Source organism: Falco peregrinus, chromosome W, assembly GCF_023634155.1.
Source record: "Falco peregrinus isolate bFalPer1 chromosome W, bFalPer1.pri, whole genome shotgun sequence".
Lineage (NCBI taxonomy): Eukaryota > Metazoa > Chordata > Aves > Falconiformes > Falconidae > Falco > Falco peregrinus.
The window spans coordinates 28,022,975-28,029,070 of NC_073743.1; the positions used below are offsets into that span (position 1 = coordinate 28,022,975).

The 6,096-nt window shown below is 43.7% G+C and overlaps 1 long non-coding RNA gene across 1 annotated transcript; it reads left to right on the top strand.

The window, feature by feature from the left end:
• Positions 1–453: 453 nt before the first annotated feature.
• LOC129783041 (uncharacterized) lies at positions 454–5,229 on the top strand. The gene is made up of 3 exons (XR_008745061.1): positions 454–560; positions 2,324–2,416; positions 2,922–5,229. It is a non-coding gene; the product is annotated as an uncharacterized LOC129783041 (long non-coding RNA).
• Positions 5,230–6,096: the final 867 nt, after the last annotated feature.

Genomic DNA, 6,096 nt, shown 5'->3' on the forward strand with positions numbered 1-6,096 from the left:
TCATTAGAAAGGCATGGTCTATATTTACAAAATTGTTACTATATCAAAAGTTGTATGTGTAAATAAATATAACAATCTAATCACCGTCATTACATCATATCAATTACATCAGCCTTAGTTTAAAAGCATATTATTTCTTACAAAGTAATTGTGTTCTTCTATTTTATGGTAAATTATTTCCCCCATTTCATGAATCCTGAACTAGAGGAGAGTTTCTTGGAGAGGTATGCTACTTGATGGGTGGGTGTTTTGGTGGGCGGGTGAGAGGGAGGACTAAAGAAGCACTATTGTATAAATCCCTTGCTTCAATTACACTCTCTGCCTACCGGTGCCTCGGAGAGCCCGCGCCAGAGCTGGAGGTAGCCTGCGCCCCGGCGTCGGGTCGCCCAGCCTGGCCCGCCGCCGGGGCACTCCCGCGTCCCAGGCTCGACCCCGCGGCGGCTGGGACTGTGCCGTGCCGCGCCGCAGCAGCCATTCCTGGACTCCTGGGGGAGCGGCACCTAGAGCCGCGGCAAGGTGCAAACCGTCTCCGCCTCCCCCCCCCCCCCCCCCTCAAAAAGGTGAGCGGTTTAGTTGGGCTGAGCCTATGCCAGACACAGCTGCCCCTGCTGCCCCGGCCAAGATGGGAATAATTACAACCTCATGAAACATTTATTAAATCACCCTCGCTCAAAGGGATACATGTTTTGATCAGGCTGAATTTTAGAAAACCCAGTAAGTGATGGCTGCTTGCTTGAAGTGACCACAGAGGCAGACGGATTTATTAACTACAGTGAATAATCTCCTCCACGTTGGCAATCTCAAAAATATCAGTTTGACTTTTAATATTTTTTTTTTTACAAAACAGCTCGAAAATGTAGAGTCAACAGGAGTTAGTTCCCATATGCTAATTTAAAACCTGGTGAATGATTGTTCCTATGTCTGTACACCTTCGAAAGGTACCTAGGTACTGCTAAAAAGCTTCCTCTCTGCATACTTAAACGTTACAGCTCTGCTTTTACTGGCAATCCGCTTGATAATTAAGTTTCCACACCTAACCAATCACAAGACAAAGTTTAGCATAAAACATACAAAATCAGCTAACCAATATAAGCTGTCGTGTTAACTCATAAAACCCTGCCTTGTTATTAAATTTCCCTCGCGGTCGCCAGTGGAAATTCCTGGAGCCCTACCAAGACGACCTGTTCTGTCTGATGCTGGGCGAGGCAGCCCCTACCCCTGAACCTAACACAGAGCTGCTAACCGAGCTCAGGTTCACATATACCCACTCAATCGGAAAATGCGGACGTGCAATGAAGTTCAGCTCTCTCCCTTTTATAACGAATTCGAGCTCTGTATATCCCCCTCGTGATACTTACATTTGTTCTTTATAAAATAAAGATTTACCCCAGATCTAAATGGTTAGGTGAATCTCCCGTAGAAAACAAAAATTCCCACCGTGGTCAAGACCCCTTTAAAGCACAGAAAGCAGGTTCTTTTATATCTCCAGAAATTCAAATATTTCCCCTCGTCATCTCTAAAAGTGCCGTTTAGTTAGTTCCATGGTGTAATTCTTGCATGATTGGTTCTAAAACAGTTAGAAAGCTTCCATTAAAAAAAAAAATAAAAAAAAAAAGAGGGGGGAGAAAGGCAAAAAGGTGTGGTGGGGTTTTTTTTCCCCCCTTTTTCCATATTGCTTCCCAAGCTCCAGAGTAAAAAGTGTTATATGTGAGGCTCTGCAAGTTGTGGGTTTTTTTTTTGGGGGGGGGGGGGGGGTGGGGTTGGCCAAGGTCTAGTCCAGCCCTCTGCTGAGGAGGACGTGCTCTGAAATTCAACCAATTTTCCCAGTGCTTTTGTTGCTGATGAACTGAAGTCCTTTTGTTCATCCATTGCCACGGTCTTTTCCCATTCCTACTATATGTTATGCGTTGCCAGAGATAATGAATTTACACCAAAACCTCTCATAGTCTCATTTTGACAGACGGGATAAATTAGAAATGCCTAGTCTAAAGAAGAGCAATGGCTCCATTTTCCTAGAGAAGGAAAGCGCACATTTCTTTGGAAACAAAAAAAATTGCACCAAATGGTTGAGGTTTTCTAAGGTGTTTTCCTCCAGCTAACTTCTGAAGAATAATTTCTTCTGCGTCCTGTTTTTGGGAGGCATTACCATTTTGTGTAACTTTCGTCAAAATTGATCAACCGGTCAACAACAATAATAACAACAAAAAATCCCTTCCAATTTGTTATCATGAAACTTGTAGCGTGACCTCTCGTCAACACAATGATTGCTGGAAGGAGGCTTTCTTAAAGTTTTGTGGTTTCCTTCTTTTCCTTCTCATTCAAGGCTTCAGGTTCAACCAGTGTCACAGAACCAACATTTCACCGATGAAAACTCCAGCTTGTTTTAGGCTGCAGGAGCCGGGCAAAGAACTGCGTGGTGCGTTGGGAGAAGTTTGGGGGTGTGCCCGACCACGGGAGGTGTGTGGGTGGGGAAGGAAGGAGGGAGGTGGTGCATGGCAAGGTAAGGAGGCAGGACGACTCTCTGGTATGTGCCCAGGAGGACACAGCGATGGAGTTGTGCTCACCGTTTGGGGTGGGCAGGAGGTGGGCTGGCGGGGGTAGTTGCAAGGCAGCGGTGCCGGCGGGCGAGCCTTGGAGGGGGTTCGGAGAGGGCCAGGGGTTTGGGAGTCTGCCAGACAGCCTGTCTCTGTCTGGGGCGGCTTTGCGCGATATCAGCACATGGTGTTTTCCATAGTGCTGTGTTGTAGCCGTGTGGGCAGGTGTCAAGGAGTATGAGCATGTGTGAAGAAGGGGGGGGGGGAAATACCAAAACCGGTGTGTGTGTATATATATATACACACACACACACATATTATGCCATATGTGTATGTCGCGTATATATATTTGTATATATATAGATATATATATATGTCATATGGGAGTCCCGTCCAGAGTGCGGCTCCAGAGAGAGAGGGTAGTCGGTCCGCAGAAGCGCGGATTTCCCGCCAACTACTGCCAGGGACAGCTGTCCTGGCCGCGGCCCTTCACAGCCCCTGTCGCAGCCCAGCTGCGCACAGCACCCGTGGATCCTCATGTCAACACAGCGCTTGGCGACAAGGCAGAACAACAGAACTCTATAAGAATAAAAATGCAATCTCAGACTAAACTAACGAAATTCAGGGTAAACCCTGACTACACAAAACTGCTGAGAGGATTTATAAAAGTCTGGATCGGTTTCTCAATCAGAAATACACTCGTGTTTCCGTTCTCTGGCTTGGCCATTTAAGTTTAGTCAAGATGTTTGAATATAGAAGCAGAGAGAGAGAAAGAGAGAGAGTACACGCGCGCATGTAGCTGCTAGCTTGCAGATGGTTTGCTCTAAGAGTGATTGTGCCAAGTTCTAGAGAAATACTCTGGAACATAAAAAGACAAACAATCATGAGAAAAAGAAAAACTTAGAACGTAATAAATACCATTCACTTTCAAAACATCAATTGCATTTAATTCTACAGCCTCACGAGTAGAAATTCCCCTAGCGCTAAAAGTTCTCCAAACATAATTATAAACCGAGGAGTTTCTAAAGGGAGAAAGGGTACAGGGAAAAATATAGAGACAGCTTTATAACATTGTTCACATTACCCTTTTCTACCTTGGTATCAACAACAAAGCCAACTTTCTGCAGTCAGATATCCGCGAGCCCTTTCATACTGCTTCTCTTTCTAAATGGGAGAAATCAGTGCAAAGACAGGAGAGTGGTTTTGACTTGCAGATCAGATCGGCTGGAGGAGCGAACGGCTTGCCTACAGCCTAGCGAATTTTCAATTTTCTGCCACTTCTTCCTTAAACCGTCACTGATATCAGCGAATCCCTTGCACCAAACCGCTAACACTTATCGATACAGTCATTCGAAATTATGATTTATCTGCACTGCGTGTGTTGTGCAATATTGGGGGGGATTTTTTGTGACGATCGGTGATTTCTGTTTCTCGCTCATCATCTGATGAAGAGGAGCGGCGGCGTTCCCGGGGACGGTGATACCACACCACAAGGGTGGACTTTGTTTTGCCGCCGTGCGGGGAGACAGAGTTAATGTTTTTGTTAATGTTTATTTTATTGGGCAAGGGCTCTGATCAGTGTGTTAAAGCGGCGAGCGGAGCCAAGCAGCCAATGCAGCTGCGGACGGTGCCTACCGGCGGTCCGGCCACCTCCCCGCTGCGGCTACCGCCCCGGCCTGGCACGGGCCAATGAGGCTCGGCGCGGAGCGGCTCCGGCTCTGCGCCCCCGCCGCGTCCCCCATCCTCGCTTCACGTTCAAGGTTTAACAGCGAGGTCATGTTCATTGACGTCAGCTTGAGGTTTACTGTACGTCCGGCTACATTTACATACATCAAGGAAATTAGGGCATTAAAAAAATATGCAAATCCTACTGCTTGGAGAAGAAACTGAAGATTTCTGGAGCGATCGCCCCTATTAATGAAGATCGCAATTAATAGAAAAAACAATCCGTTCTCCCCCCCTCCCCCCCAACTTCATAAAGAACAAAACCAAAAAAAAAAACCGAAATAACAAATATAAATTAGGCACGGGAAGGCTGGGATTTTGCGTCGGCCGGGGCCGGCTGCAACGCGGCACGGAAGAGACCCGCTCAGAGCAGGCTGCTCCAGACGGCTTCCCATGCATAATCAGGGATTCACCGCTGCGCCATTCTCCTCTCCTCCTCCTCCTGGTTCCACCGTGTACTATTTTTAATAGCGATGCATATGTAAAGCTCTATTTTGCATTTTTTAATTATCCGAAAGTTTGAAGCTATCGCTTTTTCTCTGATTTTTCCTTCCTTTCTTTACTCTTCTTTTTCTTCCCCTTCCCCTCCCCCCGGCATGACTCTGCTGTGTATGTGCCTTTATATGCAGTTTCCTCCCTGCTTTTATTTGTATAAGGTTACAAAATATGCACAAAGCTAATAAAGCAAATAAAGGCGCACAACACGTTTATTGGGTTTTAAGAGGAGAGGCACATATCATTACCATGTTCAGCTATAATACCAATAGGTCGAACCTGGAAATTTGATTGCCTAATTAACTTCATATTAGGGAAAAACAATACTGTTTTAAGGTATAAGGCAATACAGATAATGGGTGTAATGGGGACCGATTCAAAGGATTTATAATACTTCCTTGCAGAATTACGACTTATAAACGCACTTATATCTCTGTTGATTTCTAGATTGTTTTATTTCAGAATATTATCTTAAAATGTGTAGACCCAGGTACGGAGACATTTTGTAAGTTCTTTCTTAAATGCTACATTATTAAATGTATTACAGTTCATGTTAACGTGTAGTTTTAAAGCAACTACCTAAGTCTTTACTGAAAAGGCATTTTTAAAGGTTATTTTAAAATATTGCCGTTATCATTACATTTTCTCTATCTTAAAATCCACAGGCTTTGAATTACATTTAAAAACAATGTTAGCTCATTTAGATTTAATTAACGGGGAAATTCTTATTAAAAATGAGTAGTTTAAACCTGATTAAACCAAACGATTACTCTCTTTTTATATTCCAGAAATATTATATTTTTAAACGAGTAATGTTTTCCATAAGAATAATGCTCACCCATACACATATTTTTTCATTAAAAAAAGTGAAAAGACAATTAGTTACACCATGAATGACTTACCTGCATTAACGTTTAAGACAAAAATTACCTCCCCTCCAAGACTGCCATGCATATATTTTTTAAAATAAAGATCCGAATGTCATACTCGATTTGTATTATTCAGTACCTATTTCACAAGAAATATACTTTCTTTGGATTTCCAGCGCTACTTCTACCTCCAGTTGTACAAGTCTTACACTGAAGTGCTCATGTATGTCACCCAATAAAAAGTGGTCAGATGTCTACCCGTAAGATTAAAAAAACCCGGAAACAGATACTGTCATCTATTTAGTTAGCAATAACTCATGTAGGAAAGTACTTTTTTTACACATTTTTATGAATAGCGGTAGGACTACACATCTGTGTGCAGGTGCCCATTTACGAGTGATATTGGGGACTCTTAGCCCAGGAAACCTATTATTTCCACTGCTTTTAATTAGCACACATGAATCGTGCTCCTC